The sequence below is a fragment of the Astatotilapia calliptera genome, chromosome 5 (genome assembly GCF_964374335.1).
Source record: "Astatotilapia calliptera chromosome 5, fAstCal68.1, whole genome shotgun sequence".
Lineage (NCBI taxonomy): Eukaryota > Metazoa > Chordata > Actinopteri > Cichliformes > Cichlidae > Astatotilapia > Astatotilapia calliptera.
The window spans coordinates 25,716,803-25,741,821 of record NC_137426.1 but is presented as its reverse complement, the minus strand read 5'-3'; the positions used below and the strand labels follow the sequence as shown (position 1 = coordinate 25,741,821).

At 39.4% G+C, this 25,019-nt stretch overlaps 1 protein-coding gene and 2 long non-coding RNA genes across 6 annotated transcripts in view; 1 reads left to right on the top strand and 2 right to left on the bottom strand.

Moving 5' to 3' along the window:
- The window catches only part of dlgap4b (discs, large (Drosophila) homolog-associated protein 4b), a 139,527-nt gene that overhangs the window by 31,670 nt on the left and 82,838 nt on the right, over positions 1-25,019 (bottom strand). For 3 of the 4 annotated variants that reach the window (XM_080301373.1, XM_080301375.1, XM_080301376.1), the window contains exon 3: positions 20,912-20,993. The gene's annotated coding sequence lies outside the window, so the exon portion shown is untranslated. The remainder of the gene's footprint in view (positions 1-20,911; positions 20,994-25,019) is intronic. The other variant, XM_080301374.1, reaches the window with a different exon arrangement.
- Positions 3,712-4,717, top strand: LOC145428935 (uncharacterized). The gene is made up of 2 exons (XR_013909288.1): positions 3,712-3,853; positions 4,460-4,717. It is a non-coding gene; the product is annotated as an uncharacterized LOC145428935 (long non-coding RNA).
- LOC145428934 (uncharacterized) lies at positions 5,492-6,675 on the bottom strand. Its single transcript, XR_013909287.1, has 2 exons — positions 6,329-6,675; positions 5,492-5,740 (listed from the first exon to the last, which is right to left on the bottom strand). It is a non-coding gene; the product is annotated as an uncharacterized LOC145428934 (long non-coding RNA).

Sequence of the window (25,019 nt, the reverse complement as noted above, 5' to 3'; positions counted from 1 at the left end):
GCTGACTCTATAACTGTAGCCTTCCAAACCACCTCTGTCATCAACATCAGCAGAAAAACTGTGCACTACAGCTTCGTGGCAGGTGCAGATGTTGCAACGACGGTTATCCGGTCGTTAAGTCTGACGTCACTAGCCGTGTCTGGGCCTAAACTCCGCTGCAGGTCCATATATGAAACGATCACTATGGCATTACTGAGAGTCGAAAAACTGTCTAAAGTCTTTCATCTTTAATAAAATGATCAGCGTTCTGCTCTACCAGGTGTAACAATTGAGTTTAACATCCAGGCATCCATGAAAACGAAATTTATGACATTTAACGGAGTTAGAAGTTAGTAGGAAGTTAGCTCGCTAGCTTCTATCTAAATACAATATAGCATGTCCTGACTGCGGGGTTTTGGAAACAAATTAAAACGTACAGCTCTGTTATCACTTCCAACATAAACGAAGACAGAAAACTAAACAGCAGTGACGTTTGTAGGGTTACTGAAGTTTGGCTAGCTGGTATATAATGATGTGCTACGTGACCGCTAGCGACACAGCTATGTTAGCATAATATAAACAAACAAACTTTTTTTCCACTCAATAAAAGTTACTGTGAGTGTTCTCGGTGGTCAGGAACAAATGTAATTGCATGGCAGGATGCTGTAAAAGGACCAAACTTCAGCCAGGAGAACAACTGAGATAATCCATCCACAATACGAGGTTAGTCATTCATATACTGCTGCATGGGCTGGGCTGTAGTTACATCCTAAGGTTTTAAAAACTGAGCTTAAATAAATGATTAGCGGTAATAAAACCCGAGGGAGGTCAACAAGGCAAGGCAAGGCAAGGCAAGTTTATTTGTATAGCACAATTCAACAACAAGGTGGTTCAAAGTGCTTTACAGAGACATTAGAAACAAAAACAAATAAAAAGCATGATTTAAAATTGATTAAAACAAGCAAACAAACAAACAAACAAACAAACAAACAAACAAACAAACAAAACAGTATGTAAAATCAAAACAGATAAAATCAGAACAATAGATAAAATCAGTAGTTAAAATGTAAGTTTTGAAGTTTAAGCTTAAAAGTGTGGATTTGGTGCTTTATTCAAATGCAGCTGAGAACAGGTGAGTCTTCAACCTGGATTTAAATAAACTATGTGTTTCAGCTGATCTGAGGCTTTCTGGGAGTTTGTTCCAGATATAAGGAGCATAAAAGCTGAATGCAGCTTCTCCGTGTCTGGTTCTGACTCTGGGAACTGATAAAAGACCGGATCCAGATGACCTGAGGGATCTGGAAGGTTCATACTGGGTCAGGAGGTCACTGATGTATTTTGGTCCTAAACCATTCAGAGCGTTATAGACCAGCATCAGAACTTTAAAGTCTATTCTCTGACGGACAGGCAGCCAGTGTAAGGACCTCAGAGCTGGACTGATGTGGTCCACTTTTTTGGTCTTAGTGAGGACTCGAGCAGCAGAGTTCTGAATGAGCTGTAGTTGTCTGACTGATTTTTTAGGTAGACCTGTAAAGATGCTGTTACAGTAATCAAGCCTACTAAAGATGAATGCGTGGACTAGTTTTTCCAGGTCCTGTTGAGACATCAGATCTTTTATCCTCGAAATATTTTTGAGGTGATAGTAAGCTGATTTTGTTATTGTCTTAATGTGTTTTTCTAAGTTTAGGTCTGCATCCATCACTACACCCAAATTTCTCGCCTGGTCTGTGGTTTTTAGGTGTATAGATTGAAGTTCTCTGGTGACCTGTAATCGTTTTTCTTTGGCACCAAAGACTATTACCTCAGTTTTGTTTTTGTTTAGCTGGAGAAATTTTTGGCACAACCAGTCATTAATTTCCTCAATGCATTTACCAAGAGCCTGTACAGGGCCTCGGTCTCCTGGTGACATTGTGATATATATTTGTGTGTCATCTGCATAGCTATGATAGTTTATTTTGTTGTTCTTTATAATCTGTGCCAGTGGGAGCATGTAAATGTTAAACAGAGGGGGTCCCAAGATGGAACCTTGGGGAACTCCACATGTGATACTTGTCTGCTCAGATGTGAAGTTACCTATTGATACAAAGTATTTCCTGTTTTCTAAGTATGTTTTGAACCAGTTTAGTACAGTTCCTGAAAGACCTGCCCAGTTCTCCAGTCGTTTGAGTAATATGTTGTGGTCAACTGTATCAAATGCTGCACTGAGATCCAGTAAAACTAAGACTGACATTTTTCCACTGTCTGTATTTAGACATATGTCATTGAACACTTTGGTCAGAGCGGATTCAGTGCTGTGGTTCTGTCTAAAACCTGACTGGAAGGCATCATAGCAGTTATTCTGTTTTAAGAAGTAACTGAGCTGTTGAGAAACTGCTTTTTCAATGATCTTACTTAAAAATGGGAGATTTGAGATCGGCCTGTAGTTGTTCATTTGTGTCTTGTCAAGATTGTCCTTTTTCAGTATAGGTTTTATTACAGCAGTTTTTAGTGGTTCTGGAAACACACCTGACATTAAAGAAAAGTTGACGATCTGTAACAGGTCTGACTCCAAAGTCTTTGAGACCTTTTTGAAAAAACTTGTTGGCAGGACATCTAAACAGCAGGAGGAGGAGTTCAGTTGACCTAAGATGTCCTCCAGGTCTTTGCTGTTAATAGGTTGAAACTGTTTCATGGTGTTTAAACAGTTTTTTGGTGGACACAGTACATATCCTGGATCTGCTGTTGATGTACCAATTGCTTGTCTAATTTTTTGGATTTTTTCAGTGAAGAATTTGGCAAAGTCATTGCAGGCCATGGTCGAATGAAGTTCAGCTGCCACTGACACAGGAGGGTTTGTTAGCCTGTCAACTGTGGAAAATAAGACCCGAGCATTATGACTGTTTTTAGTGATGATGTCAGAGAAGTAGGACCTCCTTGCACTCCTCAGTTGTAAATTATAATTGTGAAGTTTCTCTTTATAGATGTCATAGTGAACCTGGAGGTTTGTTTTTCTCCATCTGCGCTCAGCTTTCCTACACTCTCTTTTTTTCATTTTTCACTAGTGTGAAGTTTCTCCATGGAGACTTTTTCCTTCCAGAGATAACCTTCACCTTAATGGGAGCAATTATATCCATTACATTTAACATTTTTAAATTGAAGCTATTGACGAGCTCATTGACTGAACCTCTGGACAGGTCAGGTGTTAATGGGAAGACCTGGTTAAATATCTCACTACTGTCTTCAGTTATACACCGTTTTGTGATCACTGCTGTTGATATATTTGTGTGGGCTGAGATTTTACTTTCAAAGAAAACACAGTAATGATCAGACACGCCCACATCAGACACAGTAATGTTTGAAATGCTCAGGCCCTTGGAGATCAGTAGGTCAAGAGTGTGTCCTCTATTATGTGTGGCCTCTGTTACATGCTGAGTCAGCCCAAAGTTGCCCAGAGTGTTACTCAGATCAGTGATCACTGACTGTTTTAGGAGCTTCTTGAGATTAAATAGAAGAAAATACAAATCATTAAACATGTTAACAACACAAAAGCCACACAGCAAATTCAAAAGTGTTAAATGTTTTGGTGTTAATAGTCTTCTTGCAAAAGTAGAGTTAATTTTACTCTAAGCAGAGTCACATTCTTTTAATGTAATTCTGAGGTGTAAAATGATAGTAGTTAAAATCGAGTGTTAAAAAGGAGTGTTTCTATGTCAAATCTGGAGGTGTTACAATGGAAACATTAACTCTTGACCTCTTAACTCTGAACTCCTACAGGGGCTATGACACCAATAGAGTAAATTCACAGACTCCGCCCCCAGCACGGCTCCAATCGAAGCTGAAGTGAAGCCGTTTCAGAACATTTTGCTCTACATATTTGAGTTGTTTGCCATGCTTGGTAAGTCATTTTTTCAAAGATTGTTTCAATTATTATTATGAGCTTTTACTTCTGTGGCTCTTTGGAGTTGAGACAAAGCTGTGTGAAAGGCATTAGCCATGTTGCTCGCTGATAGCATAATATTCTGTTTTAGCTAGCTGAAAGGTATTGTTTGCGGGCAAATACCACAGCCTTGAAAAAGCTTGCATGTGAATTTTCAGTCAAACTTTTGGTCAAATACACCTAAAACAATGTCTAGAATGTGAAATGTTGGTATAATGGTGCTACTTGAAGCCTGAAAACGATCGGCTATAAAAAAAACAAAAAACAAAAAAAAACACGAGCAAACAGCAGTAGCTGACGTCCCGACTGGATTCTACGTTAGCATTTAGATCCCTCCAGAGTTTTGTGCACACGGTTTAGGTAAAAATTAAAAAGGTTGAGGTTTTACATTTAGTTCAGTATTACCTGTTGCCTGTGTCCTTGTCTTTTGGGAAAATACTTTACACAAGTAATGGCTCAAAGAGGATTCCTTTTTTTTTCTTTTTTTTACTGTGCTGCAATTGTTTACTGGATTATTTGTGCCGTTAATTAGTGTCAACTAATTTTTATTCAATCTCCACACAGGATATGCTTGTGAAGATGGAATATGAGGGAGAGCAGAAGTGCGTTGAAGTTCCACAAAGGGATGAATGAAGGACATGCATATTGTATTGAAGAAATAAGTGATGAGAATGCTGTTATTTGCATTTACCAGCTCACCTATGTCAGACCTTTTGATAAACAAAATTCTAATGAAAGTGAGAACATGTATACTGTTACATCTTTCAGAAAATGTTTTGAAATTGTGGTGCACAGTTCAGAATAAATGTTTTTCAACAACCATTGCATCTTTTTAGTAAATGTTTATTTCCAAAAGAAATTTCTAGAAGTTCAGAACAGTAAAATTCCCGCTTTTTAGAATGAATTAGAAGATAACTCTTACGTAGTTAAACTAAAATACTCTTTGAGAGTTAATATATAAACTCTTAACACCAAGTGTTAAATTATCAACTCCAGACAGATTTGGTGTTTAACACTAAATCAGAGTTAACGTACCAACTCTCCAAAAAGAGTTAAATTAACACTCTCTGGTGTGGACCCATATAGACTTTAATAGTGTTGAAATCAAATCCGACAGTGTTAATTTGGACATGCTGGATTTGCTGTGCATATTAAACGCAGACTACTTTAGGCCCGGAAGTAGGATTCGTCACGTCATCACTTAACGACCGGATAAGGATCAATGGTTATCATGTGTTGGACTTGTGGATGATTCCCTGACGATCTTTTGGGACAACATCCAGCATGTCCAAATTAACACTGTCGGATTTGATTTCAACACTATTAAAGTGTCTATATGGGTCCACACCAGAAAGTGTTAATTTAACTCTTTTTGGAGAGTTGGTACGTTAACTCTGATTTAGTGTTAAACACCAAATCTGTCTGGAGTTGATAATTTAACACTTGGTGTTAAGAGTTTATATATTAACTCTCAAAGAGTATTTTAGTTTAACTACGTAAGAGTTATCTTCTAATTCATTCTAAAAAGCGGGAATTTTACTGTTCTGAACTTCTAGACATTTCTTTTGGAAATAAACATTTACTAAAAAGATGCAATGGTTTTTGAAAAACATTTATTCTGAACTGTGCACCACAATTTCAAAACATTTTCTGAAAGATGTAACAGTATACATGTTCTCACTTTCATTAGAATTTTGTTTATCAAAAGGTCTGACATGGTAAATGCAAATAACAGCATTCTCATCACTTATTTCTTCAATACAATATGCATGTCCTTCATTCATCCCTTTGTGGAACTTCAACGCACTTCTGCTCTCCCCCATATTCCATCTTCACAAGCATATCCTGTGCGGAGATTGAATAAAAATTAGTTGACACTAATTAATGGCACAAATAATCCAGTAAACAATTGCAGCACAGTAAAAAAAAAAGGAATCCTCTTTGAGCCATTACTTGTGTTAAGTATTTTCCCAAAAGACAAGGACACAGGCAACAGGTAATACTGAACTAAATGTAAAACCTCAACCTTTTTAATTTTTACCTAAACCGTGTGCACAAAACTCTGGAGGGATCTATGCTAACGTAGAATCCAGTCAGGACGTCTGCTGCTGCTGTTAGCTCGTTTTTTATTTTATTTTTATTGGCGATCGTTTTCAGGCTTCAAGTAGCACCATTATACCAACATTTCACATTCTAGACATTGTTTTAGGTGTATTTGACCAAAAGTTTGACTGAAAATTCACATGCAAGCTTTTTTTCAAAGCTGTGGTATTTGCCCGCAAACAATACCTTTCAGCTAGCTAAAACAGAATATTATGCTATCAGCGAGCAACATGGCTAATGCCTTTCACACAGCTTTGTCTCAACTCCAAAGAGCCACAGAAGTAAAAGCTCATAATAATAATTGAAACAATCTTTGAAAAAATGACTTACCAAGCATGGCAAACAACTCAAATATGTAGAGCAAAATGTTCTGAAACGGCTTCACTTCAGCTTCGATTGGAGCCGTGCTGGGGGCGGAGTCTGTGAATTTACTCTATTGGTGTCATAGCCCCTGTAGGAGTTCAGAGTTAAGAGGTCAAGAGTTAATGTTTCCATTGTAACACCTCCAGATTTGACAGAGAAACACTCATTTTTAACACTCGATTTTAACTACTATCATTTTACACCTCAGAGTTACATTAAAAGAATGTGACTCTACTTAGAGTAAAATTAACTCTACTTTTGCAAGAAGACTATTAACACCAAAACATTTAACACTTTTGAATTTGCTGTGTACCTGTAACTGTAAAAAAAAAGGACAAATGGATGCAAACTCCATTGTTGTAGGATTAAAATGTAATATTAATAAAGTTCATGATCAACTTCAGCCAGTCATTAAACTATTTTTAAGAAACTTTGATAGAACATTTAGAGATAAGCTAAAATACAAAAGTCAAAACACACAAAAACAACTGTGAACTTATATTCTCTTTGAACCTTGTGATATTTGTAATCTGAAACCAAGTCTTCGCAGAAGAAATGGACATTGCTTACTAAAACTTTGTATATTTTCATATTTGTAACTAACATAGAGATGAATATGCTGTGCACAGTGAAGCACAAAGAGGGTTGTGGGCTGCAGCTGTGGCCTCTATCTCTGGATTTAGGGCAAATCTGAAGGACTAATGCACACAGACAGTGAGATGTGCATTCAAACACAGAGAGACTAGCATGTTTTTATGAATGTATATTAAATGCTTGAATGCAAAGACACCATTCAAGTACATGTTCTCACACAAAGAGAACCATTTTGTACACCAGGATGTACTACAAAGGCAAAAACACCCTGGTATCCTTACTGGTGTCCTCAGTATTTAGCCACTCGGTTTAATCAGGCTGTATGTAGATAGTAAACAGGATGTAAAGGGCAAAAAATAGATGGTTTGCAAAAATATATGAGACAGCCATCTTTTTCTTTTGACAGTGACTTACCCCTTTACTAACTTGTTATAAATATATGAACAATTGGGAGAAAAGGAGATGCTGGTCCACTGGTTACACTGGAAGCCCCATTGTTGCCTATTTGATGGATTTCCAGAGTGATCAAGAGTAAACTTTGTCAAATGTGAAAGATTAAAAAACAGCTTAAAGCCCTCAGTGCGTAGCTTCATCTTAGTGACAGCCTGTGCTCTCTGTGAGCTGCTGCATTGCATGTGTATGAGCTCGGAGCTGTCAACCACAGACTGTTATGAACATCCACAGCGCAGCTATAAATTCCACCGGGATATGCTTCGAACTTCACCTACTCAAAACGTCCTTGGTGTTAAACACAACGGCCATGCTTCAGTCTGACATACGCATACAGCCTTGACCCCACACACAGGAAGCATCAGTGCAGGGTTTTTTTGCTTTAAAAGTGAATGCCACTTCCTGTTAGGAGGTGTGGGATCATCAGGAAGTGGGTCAACCCTGTGTTCATGACTCACAATCCCCATGCGACATCACAGTAATACCCTAATGGCAGTCTGTCAAGTTATCAACCCGTCGGTAGCACTGGGACGAGCCACTGTCATGTCAAAAAGTCAGCAGGAAAGGCAGAGATGCTACATGTTGTATCTCAACAGAGCCTTGACATTTAGAAAACATGAGATGCAGCCTTTACATAGCTGCTGCTGCCAAAGTCACATGGATGAAGGTTAAAAAAACATGCTTTCACAAAAGGCAAGCTGACTGTATGCCAGAGTAAAGAGGTATATAAATATACACAGATTTATTAAGAGCTATGTCTAATAATAATGACTATAGTATTTTAGCAACATTTGGTATGGTTGGGTCCAAAAACCATTTTAAGCAAAATACTCTTGTTGACTCACTGACATTTCAGGCACTATTCATCATCATTTTGCATCATCACTGACAGCTGCATAAAGGGTCATTCTAAAAGTTGGAAAATGTGGTGCATTACATTGGGGAATAAGTAAATAAATGGTACTATATAATGCATACTGAGTGAATTCAGCCACAGGCTAAAATATGCATAAAGCAGAGAGCATAAAAATAAATGCACGGCTTGTGTCATGAAAGTAACTTAAAAGATTAGCATGAATATTTTCTCAGTATTGCTGGCAGTTATTTGCTAGTAGTTTAGACTTGACAAATTCATAACATAGCAGCCCCAAGTTTCTGCAAGTGTCCCTGAACAAAGGGTTCAGGAATATTTTTACTTCCAGGAAATGAAGGTGACTTAGTTGCTTTAAGCCACAACAGCTATTAGACACAGTGAATCAATGTGCCAAACGTCTAGATCCAAACATTGGGTTTGAATTACATTTGAACTGCCACTGCAAACCAGTTAAATTAAACTTACTTGTCTAAATATGTATAAATACATTGATTTTGAGTTAAAAGTAATATATGAAGTTATATATTGTGTCAGATGCACACAAATAATTGTAAATAACTAAGGTATTTAAATAAGATGTAATAAGATATAACTCAGCGGAAACAGCCTGAGGGACACTGACACAGGATCAGATTGTTTTAAGGCTGTGCCAATCCCAGATTAGACTCTGGTGGGTCTCCATAATTGAGGTTTTGCTGACACGTGACTACTGAACACATGGCAATAACTTGTTTGTCATTTTGGATGTATGTAAATCATGGTCATTATATCATTACAGCTATCAGTATCAGATGACAAACATCTACCTTACACCAGTAACATTATTTTTTATTTCAGAAGATTATTATTTTTTGTATTCGTTAAACCTACTGACTCACTGATACTCAAGCTCAAAACACATGTGCTCGTACTAAAATCCTTAAAACTTAACAAGGAGCCCTGTCACTACTGGCAGGGTATACTCTGGATGAGTTACCCGAGCATCACAGAGCTGACACAGAGAGACAGGCAAACATTCATACTCAGCTTTACATGTAAGGCTAGTTTGGAATCACCTGTTAGCCTTTAAATCATGTTTTTGAAATGTGGGAGGAAGCCAGAGTACATCAGCAGGAACATGGAAAACATTCAGACTCCACACAGAAAGGTCCCAGTCAGGCCACGAGATTCAATGTGATAGAAATGCATCGGTGACAATGCTAACATCCCAATTGTGCTCATGAGGAATCAAGCCACAGTCCACTGAGCAACGAGCAATCTGGAAGCATGGTTCCCTCAATGGACAGTCAGTAAATTTACTGTGTAGCAGCACAAGCTTTTCTATATTTTTGAAACTCGCAAAAGCAAAGGAGGCATAATTCGATGAGCTCTCATTTAATGGAGGCAATGAAGCTGCTGCCGGGAATTCTAGGGGAGAAGGAAAGGGGGGACTCATCTGTCCTGATGCAGGAACTGATCGGTGGCCTGACTGAACTGAATCACATTACAGTCATTTTTGCAGGGAACAACAGGAAGCTTGTTACTCATACATGATCCTCAGCTTAGTAATCAGCAGTGTGGGCAACACTGGCAGTCAGCATCTGCAGAATGTCTTCCTGCAGTCTCCTTTCAGTATTATAATATAACAGTTAGGGCTGAACGATTATGGAAAATAATCTAATTGCGATTTTTTTGCCCCAATATTGCGATTGCGATGCGATATGCGATTATTTTTTAAGGTCTTTATCTTCTGTATTATTAAACAAAGACAAGCAATACATCATATAGTATGGCCAACACTATATTACATTAATTTTAAACTGTTCTTTCCTGGAAGACAGACCTCTGTTATGATGACATGAGGTGATGCATGAATTGATGACTGACATTTTTATTTAACTTCTTCAATCACAACAGTATATTTGAACATACACAATAGTTTATTTTTAGCTTACAAACATCTGAGCATAAAGTGCTGACAAGGAACCCTGGTGTAAACATTAAAATGAAAGTCAGTACAATGTGCAGATTGCAGAAATATACATAAAAAAAATCAGTGGCTTTACCACACTCAGTTTTTCGACATCTGTGAACTACTAGACAGTCATTCAATTAAAAAATAATATTAAATAAATAAAACTAATAAATAAAAAATACACACATCTTACTGATCTCTGCAGTCAGTAACATTACATATAAAGTGCAAACATAATAGCAATTGTATAAACACACACACAAACACGCCTTTAAAATTTAAAGGCGTGAAATTGGACGGTCTAGTTCTGATTAGCGTCACCGCTGTCTCGGTGGAGTTTATTAAACTCGGCCGTCTGCTTCTTGCTATCTAAAATATAACCAGACACTGGTGTAAATTCTCGACTGTCTCATACTTCTGTTTAATAAGTTTTCTGTTTGACGTTTAGTCAGCTGTGTGAAAACCAAGGAGGAACCCACCCGGGGGATTAATAAAGTTTTATTTTATCTAATCTAATAACTTTAATCTCAGCCAAACCGATTTACTCACGAACAAACAAAACACTGAAAAAAGCCCAACAATAACATTTTTAGGTTGTCTAAGTGACTTATATATTACGTTTAACCCGAGCAGCGAAACTCCGCGGTGATCTGAAAATGATGTGCCGGGAGTTGTGCCGTTCTCGGCCGCATCAGTAACACTCGAGCTCCCGGCTAGCTGTCGAGCTGGTGGGTAGCAGACGCCTCTGAAAACGTCGAAGCACTTTTGCAAATATGGGATATCTTGATAAACCGAGCAGATATTTGATGTTTACACAACTACTTTCTTGCCTGAAAATATGTTAAAAGTTTATTTTGTGACCCAGAAAGATTAGTATGAGTAATTTTAAAACTTAGTAGCGGCCGCCATTGCTGGAAACTAGAGTTTGGCTGGGCCGCGCTATGAATTCTGGGATATGGTAGTAATTTGGACAGCCTTCGGCGCGTCGCTGTGACGTAATCGGTCTACAAATGCGGCCTCAGGAGGATGCAGCCCATGAATTTGGACATGTCCAGAGTATAATCGCAGCCTTTGCGGTTAGAAAATTGCACTTGATCATGTCGCGATATTATCGCAAATGCGATATATCGTTCAGCCCTAATAACAGTGTTTCTGATAATATACATTTTGCACTATATGTCAGATGTAGGGTAGCACAAGTAGCAGCAAATATCCCCCCACGCCCCCCCTATGCACACATCCAATTGTTGACACACTAGGCCAGGGGTCAGCAACCTTTAGCACCGAAAGAGCCATTTGGACGCGATTTCAACGCAAAAGAAAACACTGGGAGCCGCAAATACTTTTTGACATCTAAAATGAAGATAACACTGTATATATATATATATTTACCTTTATGCTTTGTGTGAACAACTAAGGTGTGTTGCTTAAATCCATGAAGTGCTACAGAGAAAATTACATTTTATTTATGTAATTAACACATTTTGAACTCTTAAAGAAATATAACAAAAGGAAAGACGCTGAACTAAAATGATCCATGTAGCAAACAAAAACTGTTGTGAGCCGCCACCCTTATATTGCCTTTGGACTTTTGGAGCCTGGACCTGACTTTTAAAAAACAATTGGAAAAAAAGCACTATGCTGCTGAAAAATGAAAAATAGATATTTACAAAATTCTGCCTAAATATGTATTTTACCTGGTTAATGTGTGTGGCGGGGCGTGGTTTGCAGCGCCGCTGCAGGGGAGGCGGACGCACCTGAGCGGCACCAGCAATCACGCCTCGCCGCCTTAATGTCTGTGCCATCTATGCTGTTGTGTTGGTATGTGTCGGGCTGTGAGCTTTAACACCGACTGTATACGTACAGCAACCGTGTGTGAAAAGTGGTCAATAAAGAGATGCTAAAAAGCGTGTTCATGGAAACATCGTCGAGTCTGCTGTGATATCTTTACAATGGGACTTCTGCTCCTGAACCTCTGCGCACAGCATCTGCAAATCGGGGCTGTGCGAAGTCAGTTTCATCTTTACACAGGACTGTAAGTTGTCATCTGTGAGGCGTGAGCGGTGTTTGTTTTTAACATAGTTCACGGCGGAGAACAGCTGCTGACATAACATGGATCCGAAGATCCATTATTGGCTTACCTGGGGTTGAAAGTCTCGATAAATGCACGGCGTTTCGGCAGGTACACCGGCTTCCGCAAGTGTGACGCTTATTTTGAGCGATGAAAAACTAATAGAACATAATTTTATATTTATATTTCAATATCACAAATATCTTCCAATTTAGAACTACAAGTTAAAAAAGAACTAACATAAATAAAATACACTTCAGCTAATTACTTAAAAAAAAATTTTTTTTTCCCAAACCACGCAGAGCCGCACTAAAAGGACTAAAGAGCCGCATGCGGCTCCGGAGCCACAGGTTGCCGACCCCTGCCCTAGGCTGTCATCTAGTTGACCTATACCAAACCATAGCTTGATACAGTGACCTATGATCAAAATGCCTCTTTCTACCCCTGAGTTATACTGTTTAATAATGCAAGCAAGACAAGTTTGTTTTTTTCCAGAAAATTCTAAAATTGACCTTAAAAGCTTGACACATTAAAATGTCAAACCTTCATCATTTTCTCCCGTCTTATGACATTTCATGATCTTTTGCATTAATTACTATTCAGTTTATTCTTGTTTTTTGCTGTTTGACAGTTTCTGTTAAGTTTGAGTCCAAGTCAGTGTTTGTAAACCCTCCAAGTTCTGGTCGGAAAAAAAATCTTATCACACTGGTGCTAAGCATAATCATTACAGTCGCATTCGCCCTTTTGATCTGATGTATTGGGATGCCAACAACAGTTATTGGTCGTGTCCAAATTCATGGGCTGCATCCTCCTGAGGCCCCATTTGTAGACCGATTACGTCACAGCGACGTGCCGAAGGCTGTCCAAATTCGTAGACTCCTCCGAATGCAGCCGAAAAATGCGTACTCCTTTTCCCCGAATTTGAAGGATGGGTCGGGTGTGTCCTTCGTGGCCTACCATATCCCAGAATTCATAGCGCGGCCCAGCCAAACTCCAGTTTCCAACAATGGCGGCCGCTACTAAGTTTTAAAATTACTCATACTAATCTTTCTGGGTCACAAAATAAACTTTTAACATATTTTCAGTAGTAGCTGTGTAAACATCAAATATCTGCTCGGTTTATCAAGTTATCGCATATTTGCAAAAGTGCTTCGACGTTTTCGGAGACGTCTGCTACCCACCAGCTCGATAGCTAGCCGGGAGCTCGAGTGTTACTGATGCGGCCGAGAACGGCACAACTCCCGGCACATCATTTTCAGATCACCGCGGACTTTCGCTGCTCTGGTTAAACGTAATATATAAGTCACTTAGACAACCTAAAAATGTTATTGTTGGGCTTTTTTCAGTGTTTTGTTTGTTCGTGAGTAAATCGGTTTGGCTGAGATTAAAGTTATAAGATTAGATTAGATAAAATAAAACTTTATTAATCCCCTGGGTGGGTTCCTCCTTGGTTTTTACACAGCTGACTAAACATCAAACAGAAACTGATTAAACAGAAGTATGAGACAGTCGAGAATTTACACCAGTGTCCTGTCATATTTTAGATAGCAAGGAGCAGACGGCTGAGTTTATTAAACTCCACCGAGATAGCGGTGACGCTAATCTGAAGGCTAGACCGTCCAATTTCACAGCCGTTTACTTCCGGCCTACCCGACCTTCTGAGGACCCGGACCACGTAGACCGCGAAGGGAGAGATTTCTGAAAAAATTCAAATGTACAGCTCTGCTGTCACTTCCAACATAAATGAAGACAGAAAACTAAACGGTACTGATGTTTATAGAGTTACTGAAGTTGGGCTAGCTGTTATTTAATGATGTGCTATGTGATCGCTAGCGACACAGCTATATTAACATAACATAAAGCTGGAGGATGAACGCTAACGTTTTTCCACTCGATAAAAGTTAATGTGAAGGTTCCCGATGGTTAGAGAAAAAAATGTAATCGCATGGCAGGATGCTGTAAACGGACCAAACTTCAGTCAGGAGAACAACTGAGTTCCTTCCAGAATACGAGGTTAGTCATTAATATACTGCAATAGCAATTCAACATTAACCCTTTAAGACCTACCATAGAACCAAGTCCTCCAGAGCTTATATTATATTTTTTCATGTTGTAGTGCCATTTTTGGGAGCATTTCAAGTTGATATACATCAATACAACTATTATAGCCCAAATTTTAATAATATGTCTGCATTAAGTGCATAGTAATTACATAAATTGCAAAAAAGTGCAATAAACTACAAAAGAATTAAAATTCGTTTTGGTTTTTTTAACATATATTTCTAGTTAGAGAAATTTAAGAGGCTTATCCCTCAAAACTGTAAATACAAAAAAGTTGCACAAAATAGTTTCCCACCACAGGAAATTTATTTTAAGTGTCTTCATAGGGCGATCGTGGCTCAAGAGTTGGGAATTCGCCTTGTAATCAGAAGGTTGCCAGTTCGAGCCCCGGCTTGGACAGTCTCGGTCGTTGTGTCCTTGGGCAAGACACTTCACCCATTGCCTACTGGTGGTGGTCAGAGGGCCCGGTGGCGCCAGTGTCCGGCAGCCTCGCCTCTGTCAGTGCGCCCCAGGGCGGCTGTGGCTACAATGTAGCTTACCATCACCAATGTGTGTGTGAATGGGTGGATGACTGGATATGTAAAGCGCTTTGGGGTCCTTAGGGACTAGTAAAGCGCTATATAAATACAGGCCATTTACCATTTATAGTTTTATTTTTGAAATACACCAATTTTTATATACTGCAAGAAAAACGAAAATAAATATTATAATGCAAATTTGCAAAAAAACAGCATATGCATCAAAACAAACTATTTCCAGCAGTGCAATATGAGTCCTAAGCATCCCAGAAACGACACAGAAAGTCATAAAGTCAAACATAACTTTTAAAAACACCAGTATAGGCTCATAAGGCCCTGATGGTAAAAAAAAAAATACATTTCCGCAAAATGAGGTTTCGGGCAGGACATGGCGGACATGCGATAGTTCGTGCTTATGGACGTAGGAAGTGCTACAAACAGCTGATCGGATCGGCAAAGCGTGTTTCTGGAATATTGTGTTTTTGTTGCTGCAAGTGCTTTTTATGCAGTTTTTGCAAAGCTATATGTGGAAGGAAACCGTGACCTAGGACAAGCTGATGGCATAAGATGTAAGTACAACTCCTCCGGTTTCATATGCAAAAAAATTATTGCACTAGCTTACGTGGTTGCAGTGCTACCGGGATTTAGCAATAGTTGCGCAAAACGAAGCGTGCCCGCTCCGACCGGCTTTAAAGGGTTAATGAATGCATGGTACGGAAGTGGAGGAAGCAAGAAAAATGAGTTGAATAAAGTTTGGCTTATCTGACTGTTTTATTTCACGTAATGTGCCTTATAATTCGGTGCGCCTTATAGTCTGAAAAATACGGCAAGTATTTCCATAATTTTGAAACTCACAAAAACAAAGTAATCCAAGTTCAGTGCTGCGTCTTTGTATCTACAATCCACAAAGGCTGAAAAAGTTCTATTACTCTTTTGAGTCGTTTTTAGGGTGTGATTTACAAATTAAGGCATTTTAGTACTTTATAAGTCTTCTTAATCAACAATTTCCCGTGAGGTTTCCTTCCCTCTGTGTTTGAATATCACCACTGAGACTCATTACCCTATTAAACTGCACTAAAGCAGGTAATGTGGATCTCCGCTAATAGGATTTCTGAGTCAGAGAAGATATTGACCTTGACAAGAAGGGATGCGCATTTCTGAGCATATTCATCCTGATATATTAGACCATATACATTTAGCAAATGTTTTGTCTCAAGTGACTCTTCTGAAAATAAACAGATTTCAGAGGCAGAAGTACAGTACATCTCATCTCTGGGGATGAAACAGCATTTCATTTTTGCTTTTTAGGTATCTAGCAACAAAGGATAGAAAAACGGAATGGTGCATGTCACAGTTACGATGTGATTGTGTGTAGCATATTAAAAGGCAGCAGGAAATGGGATGAAATAATCTGCATTCTCTGGAAGAGATAGTTTATATCCTATGTGTAGGACAGTAAGAGCCCTTTAATGCTAAAAATGATTTCCACGCTTGCTTCTTACTGTCTGCACACATAAGAGGCTTTTTAATAGCAAAGGATGAGCTCTTCATATTGCAAGTGTATAGAGAGACAAAACAGGAGTGGGAAAGTGAAGAGACAAAAGAAGTTTTACACTGGGATTGGGTAAAATTGCCACAGTCTTCCTGTTCTTGTGTGCAGACAACTAGGGCAGAGTAATGCATCAATCATGACTGTGCACTGCAGCCCCGCTCTCAACCCTACCTTCTCAGAGCGTGCTCAGTTTTGATCACAATGTTTCAGTACTGCAGTTGCACCCCTTTTCCTCCTTTCTTCACAAAGCCGTCATTGTTCATATTATTTCTTGTCAAATGCTGCTTGAATTGAAAAAAAGATTTGTGTGGTTAATTTTTTATCAGTGCACTTTTGGTACACATGTACGATACAAAAGCCTGTGTCGAATGCAAACTTTGGATCCAATTTCAACACCTCTAGCATGGCCTATTGTTAGTGTGATGTCTGCTATACCCTCTCATCCTCAACCCCAGGGAGACTCCCATCAGGGGTGTTATGGAATGGATTGAGAGAAGACCTGTGATTGGAGTTTCCTGTTATCTCCTTACCACAGCAACACAGCTGGCAGGACCACTGTTTCTGCAGGAAAGTGGCTGTATGTGTGAACATGTGTGCCGATGTGTTGGCCTGAAGAAGTGTCTGTTCATTTGCCTGTGAGTATAAATGTCAAGGGCCATATCTGCATACTAATGCATTTCTCTGTGTGTATGTGTGACGTGATATAAGAAAACATAAAGACTGCATCGTCTTTGTGTATGTTTTTAGGGGTATATACACTGAGTATATAAGAGCTAGTCAGCTTTTGGATATATGCTGTGTCCTAATCCTTCATTTAAATATGGACACAGTGTAAAACTTCCATTAAAATGTGACATTGCAGACACAATGCTAAATATTACAACTGCGGTTTCTCTATTTTCACGGTTTAACATTATTACATTACACAGTTATGCCAGATTTGTACTAAAAGTCGATATCTGTGGTCATTTTTGTCTCTATACTTACCCACTATATATATATATATATATATATATATATATATATATATATATATAAAAAACAGAGCTAAGATCCTGTGGGACTTCCAGATACAGACGGACAAAATGGTGGTGGCTAACCAACCGGACATAGTGGTGGTAGACAAACAGAAGAAGACGGCCGTAGTGATCGATGTAGCGGTTCCGAATGACAGCAATATCAGGAAGAAGGAACACGAGAAGCTGGAGAAATACCAAGGGCTCAGAGAAGAGCTCGAGAGGATGTGGAGGGTGAAGGTAACGGTGGTCCCCGTGGTAATCGGAGCACTAGGTGCGGTGACTCCCAAGCTAGGCGAGTGGCTCCAGCAGATCCCGGGAATAACATCGGAGATCTCTGTCCAGAAGAGCGCAGTCCTGGGAACAGCTAAGATACTGCGCAGGACCCTCAAGCTCCCAGGCCTCTGGTAGAGGACCCGAGCTTGAAGGATAAACCGCCCGCAGGGGCGTGCTGGGTGTTTTTATATATATATATATATATATATATATATATATATATATATATATATATATATATATATATATATATATATATATATATATATATAAGGAAATAAACTGGTAGAAAAATAGGGCAAGCTGTTTCCCAGAGAATCAACAAGCTTAAATAGGCAGATAATTTAATTTATTTAACCAAAAATAAGAATGAGAAAAACCCTTCAAATTATAGACATTTCTAGAATAATGAGAAATGTTCCTTAGGATGAATTTCTTAGTTGATTAAATGTGGCAAAAACCCAAATAAACTGACTTATGTAAGAAGAGGAAAGCACGCAAGAAACAATCAGGATGTAATGGACAAGGTCAAAAATACAGTTTGAATCTAATTAAAATCATCTAATTTTAAACGCCATCAATATTTCAAACACTGTGCAACACACATAATATTGAATTTACACAATGTTTGGTGAGTGTGGCTAACCTTCTCTGCAGTTTTACATCAACTAACATGTTTGCAATGAATGTGACCCTAATAAATGAATGAATGAATGCCCAACTGTGCTGTTTTTATGAGACGTCTAAAATGTAACTCACTTTTCCACCTTGCTGGTTTACAACATCCTGGCACGGACACATGAGAGGCTGCTGACTTGCAATCCTAGTGAGAAAATATTATTATCCACCTTTGAGGGCTTCAGTTCTACAGAGTGTTTTATGGGTTCAACATAGTTCTCTGTTGGCACTGCATCGGCAGATAGCAGGGAACGCCTATTGCCAGAAAGAGGAAGTATCGAAAGGATGTGGTGCTGATCCTCCAGCCAACTCCACAGAGGAGCAAAGTTACAAAATACAAAGAGCTGAAGTGAAACCAAGTGTTAAAAACAATGAAAAATGTCCACTGTAGCTACTGTCTGTGCTTTTTTTATTTTTATAATCACTGATTTTTGTTATTGTTTGTTCTTCTATTACTGTCACTCTCTTTCCTGTTTCAGCCCACTTGTCAATCAATCGACATCTGACCCACACAGAGTTGAGCTAGGCGGTGTTGGCTTTCTGAAGCTCTGCATGGGAATGTTTGCATGGGTTGAAAGCCATCTCTGTAGGGTCCATAAGCAGTTACCTATTAAAACAGACACAACTGTCTGTTTTAATGATTGATGCTAATGCTAGCCACCCTGGCTTGGTAGGGAAAAATTTGTGTTCCCAGATTAGCTGTGAGTGGCTGCTGGCAGGTACACGGCTAAAGCCCCAACCACATAGGGCTAGAGATCAGTTAGAGACATACTGGTAAATACCGGTTGCTAGGAAAAATGTGTATTCCCTGATAGACTTTGATGGGTAACTGGAGGTTGCTGGAAATCGCTAGGTGAAATTGGTCAAAAATTGGTCATCTTTGAGATGGTGCTCCACTGAAAACTTCCTTGTGATTTCTCTGGTTGTTGCAGATTGCTGATGTTGCCCATAGAAGATGCTGATTTGTCTTGCCAGCTACTCACTAAATTGTAGTGAAACTGTGATGGGTATAGGACAAATAAGTAAAAAGTGGATCTTTTTGAAATTTGTTGGTTTCAGTGTAAGGCACAGCTTTTATTTTGAAGGAGAGTGCTCTCTGTTTCATTATAGCTTGGTGTTTAATTAGCAAATGTTTGCACATAAGCCAACATCTTTCATGTAAACAAAGGGAGACCTTGGCAATCCGCTAGCCCCTAAAGTAATCACAAAGAAGTTTTTGGTGTAGAATTCTCTCTGCTACCCATTTCACTCAGCGACAGCCAGCAGCCTCCAACAACTCCTCGCCAACCATTCAGGAAATACACAGGAGGTCGTCGAACAGTCTCTAGGGCCTAAGCTTATTACTCACGGTCTTCAGTAGTTGAATTTCTAGCCGCGGTTACAGTAAATGTGCCCCCAAAAAGCTGAATATTTACCACCATTAACACAAAGTCATTGACTAGCATATAAAGCATTTAGCTACTAATGACTTAGCTTTTCCCTCCAGAGTTAGCGAAGAAACAAAGCGTAAATGCTGAAAGCTGATTTTATAATTGCCTAGTAAACAAAATGCAAATGATGTGTCTGCTAATTCTCATAGTTTATAAGTGGGAAACATACTATATGATCGCCATTAAATAATACCAGATAGTCAACAGATTTTTGAACTGCCCCAAGCTGTCCACACAAAATAAATCATTACAATGTTTACAGGACAATATGACACAAACGCAATGCTTTTGCAGTGTCTTTGTTATCTAGTCTTGAGTCAAACCTTGAAACAAAAGACCACACTGGGTGCCACTCCTGTCAGCTAAGAACAGAAAACAGGCTGCATTTCACACCGAGTCATAATATGATACAAATGGGACGTTTTTGCAGTGCTTTTGTTGTGTGGGCCTCAGCTTGCTACAGCATGCTTTTAGAAGTGAATGCACTATGAAAGACCGCAGCATAGACTTCACCCTAAAATCCCATGTGTACAGCTGCGGTGCTTCTCTGAAAGTTACAGCTTCTTATCTTTTTCTGTAAGCAGCACTGAGCGACTATACTGCCTCAAGAACTGCTTCAAAGCGACAACAGCAGTTTCCAGGTATACAGAGTGCCAGTCTTGCAGGGCTTTAAATGGAAGCACCGAATCTCCTGGAAAACCCACTGTAAAGTCTCAAATCCTCATCCATTATTGATAGAGCCTTAAGCCTTCCATGCACTTGGGATGACAAACTAAAACCAAAGGCGACGAGTCCGTAGCACCATACAGAGGGAAAGGGTATTGTTTGAAATTTGAATTTCAATCGTTTCTCCTGAGGAGTGTCATCCTTTGATGTCCCACCAGAATGTCTGCAAGGGATAGCAATTAGCTGCTAATAAATTAGTGTATGTCAGCGGCAAACTCTGTCCCTGATGGGTAGTGAGGTGAAGTGAGGGATAGGTTTGGGGTACAAGGTTATCACTCTGTGCATGCACGAGTGTTTGTGTACTCAATTATAACTTTCAGTCAGTTTAATTAATTTAAAAGCAACATTACCAGCGAAGCGCTGAGGTCAGCCAAGGGACTTACATTGGCAGCTCATTTCTCAGAAGCCTCGATCTGAGTTGGTGGAGCTCTTCTGGAAGATATACAAAGAAAAAGTGTTTCAACATTTCTGTCTGTTATGAACTCATATAATCATGTCATGCTTTCCTTGTTAAGTGACAAGAAAACCTAAGCTGTTTTGCGAAAGACACACACACACACACACACACACACACACACACACACACACACACACACACACACACACACACACACGCGCACGCACACGCACACGCACACATATTATACCCACGGGGAGCACACAGAGCTGAGGATAAGGCTTTGCCATGCAGCATTGCAAATCAGGACAAAATATACTGATTGTGAACCAGTGCCTGAGGGCAACTTGTATGCAGGCTCAGGCCAGCAAAGTAGCAAGCAGCTCCACCTTTTTGTCTCTGCTTTACGCCCGAGTGTCCTACTTTCGCTCTCTTTTGCCTCTCCCACACCTTGGAGGATATTACAAAGGCACAGAGTTGCTTTAGGACATTTCAATCATGGCAATCTCCCACTCATTCATATTCCTGTTGGTTTTATAACACCTGCAGTGTTACACAAACTATGACAGCGTGGGATCACAAATTTTTTGACCCCAGGCCTTTCAAAGCAGTCCGTCCACTCACTGTTTTGTCCTATGTGGACTCTGTGATATAGACTCCACACAGAGGAGTATGATCAGTGCTTGGACAAAAAAAGTCTCTCTGTCGACAGCTTTCTTTTTAATTTCATGTTGCCTTAGTTAGGAAAAGAAGAGAAGGAGTTCAGGCTTCTCACCGGAAAGTACAAAAGGTCCACACTTTGACAAGTGCCATCAAAAATCCTGGGAGAACCACTCTCGAAGGTCAGGCATCAAACGGCATCCCAGAACTCTTATTTTGCATTATGGATTGAGCTTCTCCTCAGGACTTCAGTGAAAAGAAGGCTTTGTTCATCAATGCCACAAGGACTAAAATATACAGTTGGTAGAAGGGCACAACCTTGGTGTTAGTATTCAGTGTGCAGAATGTGTCATGCCAAGGCTTCATCCTGAAGTATGACAACTTTCGAAAATATTCTCTTTGATGTTTTTACGCATTCATGTGGGAAGCAAACAAAGAGTGTGGATGCCACACAAACAACACAAACATACAATGCAAACGAAGACACAGAACCCGCCCATAAGATCTTTCGTGCAGGTTTAAAGACAACAGCAAAGTTTAGACATAAATATATATAAATGAGCTGTCAGTCAGAACTGTCATGGTCCTGCGACCATGACTCAGTGACTTTATGTTTATGTTCTTTATTGTTATTACTTTCATTATTATTCATGGCTGTTTTGGGATGGTTTGTGTTTGGGATTTTAGACACTGGGTTCTGGGTTTGTGCTCCCTCTGTTGGTCCCTGGTGTTAGTGTTCCCCTGTCTCGTCAGGTTAATCAGGTCCAGCTGTTTCCCCCACCTGTGTGTGATTTCCCAGTGTCTCTTTGTGTACTTATAGTGTGTGATTTCCTCTGCTCCTCGTCGCGTCGTCTGTGTTCATACCCTGTGAAATCCCCTGTGTGCTCTCCCTGCTGTTCTCCCTTCATGTTCAGGTTTGCCACTCCTTTGTGTAGTTTTCACCCAGTTTAGTTCATCCTTAGTTCTGTTTTGCCATCTCCACTTTATGTTTGATATTGTCAATAAATCGCCTTGAGTAAGTGCTGCATTTGAGTCCTCCTTTCCACTCTTCACACGGCCGCTGCCCCGGACCGTGACAAGAACTGATGAGAGTAGGTTATGTTTAAAATAGATGAGGGTAATTAAAATTCAAAATATCCTGTTTGAGCAATTTTAAATCTGGTCACCCGGATCCAGGGTTAATCTCATGAAAACGCCATAACCGCATTAACGCCGCAAATCTCCGTTAGCGAGTTGACAAGCCGTGCGTGGGGCTGCACGACGTCAATGCATTAGTGCGGTTAGCCCCTTAACGCGTTAGCGCCGTCCAGCCCCATGCACGGGGCGATCCGCGTCAACTCGATAACGGAGATTTGCGGCGTTAATGCGGTTATGGCGTTAACGTCATTTTAACGAAATTAAAGCTGACAGCAGTAGTAATAAATTTCTGGCAACTTATACTATGTGGGTACGTTTTAGAGAGAAATGCATGCCACATCTGCATTTCTATCAGTGCGACAACAGTCCTGTGAGGGAACAGTAGTTATTTTAAATTAAAACATTGACCAGTGACTTTAATATTCAGAATTGAGGCGGTCTAATATTATAACTCTGTTGATCAAAAGAGTTATGTTTTCTCAGCCACGATGCCTTTTTGCACACGTAAACTGTAATTCTTTCAGACATTTGAATGCACGGAACCGTGAACTAACTGAGCTGGTTTCCTTCCTGTAACCTCAAAGTGTTACATATTTCTATGGGCAAAACAATGTTAGTGGTGACCCCTGACAACCTCAACATCTTGTCATACCCCTAAGTATCAGAAAAATAGTAGAACCTATTAAAGCACTGTCAAAATGGCAAGAAAAAAAATCAAAGTTATTTCTGAGCAGATTATCAAACTAATGGATGAGTTTAAAGTTGCTTGACAGCATGGGAGTGTCCCTGTTGTTGGCATCAGTGACATGATACAGCAGGCTTCAGCCACATTCAGAGGTGGACCCTTATAGAAAATGCCATGTTCCTAAACCACAACTCAGAAACGGCTATAGACACAGCATTGGGCCTTGAACATCCACAATCATTGTGAAATATGTAGGAGAAAAACACACACACACACACAGGTTAGCTTTGATTTTCGGGACAGAATCAACAAACACAAAACTCTAAAGTGCTGTGACCTTTTCTGATAAAATGTCAAGAAAAATTGCAAAGATGCAAACACACACACACACACACACACACACACACACACACACACACACACACACACACACACACCTCTTAACAGTGTTAAAGGTCATCTCGTATTGGCTGTAAAGTGTTATTCAAAAGAATCTAAATGGCAAGAACAAGAACATAACCAAACCCGGCCCCTTACAAGAACAATCACCAGTATGGATCGCAGTTATTTTGACACAGAGTAAAAAATGTACCTACAGCTAATGTTTATGGTAAAGCTGATTCTTCTTCATGTTTCCCATGTGCAGTCACATGCACCTTAAGGATTTCTTCAACTCACTGAGAGAACAGACACATCTACACAACTTTAAAACCATTCACAGAGCACAGATGACCTTGAATGGAAGACAAATGAACTTTATGGAGTTTTATGCATTGAATTGTGAATGGGATTCATGCCAAACCACTCTTGCCTTGCTTCACTGCCCACTGCAAATTTGAAGGATTAATGTCAAAATGCACTTCACAGCACCAGGTTTGTTGCGGGCCAGAGTGAGATAAATTAGAAATGAGATTAGAAAACCGATTGAGGCGTCAGACTGGAGGGATCTGCTGATTAGGTTCTTCATTTATGGAATGCATTATAAATATCTGCTTTGGGAAATCTCTCCAGTGGGTGGAATGCATTGAACTGAACGTATGCAGAGGAATTTGTGATTATTAACCCTTTAAGACCTACCATAGAACCAAGTCCGCCAGGGCTTATATCATATTTATACATGCTGTAGTGCCATTTATTGGAGCATTTCAAGTTGATATACATCAATACAACTATTATAGCCCACATTTGAATAATATGTATGCATTAAGTGCATAGTAATTACATAAATTGCAAAAAAGTGCAATAAACTACAAAAAATTGAAAATCATTTTTGTTTTTTTAGCATATATTTGTAGTTAGAGAAATTTAAGAGGCTTATCCCTCAAAACTGTAAATACCAAAAAGTTGCACAAAATAGTTTCCCACCACAGGATATTTATTTCAAGTGTCTTCATAGTTTTATTTTTGAAATACACCAATTTTTATATACTGCAGAAAAAACAAAAATAAATATTATAGTGCAAATTTGCAAAAAAACAGCATATGCATCAAAATAAACTATTTCCAGCAGTGCAATATGAGTCCTAAGCATCCCAGAAACGACACAGAAAGTCATAAAGTCAAACATAACCTTTAAAAA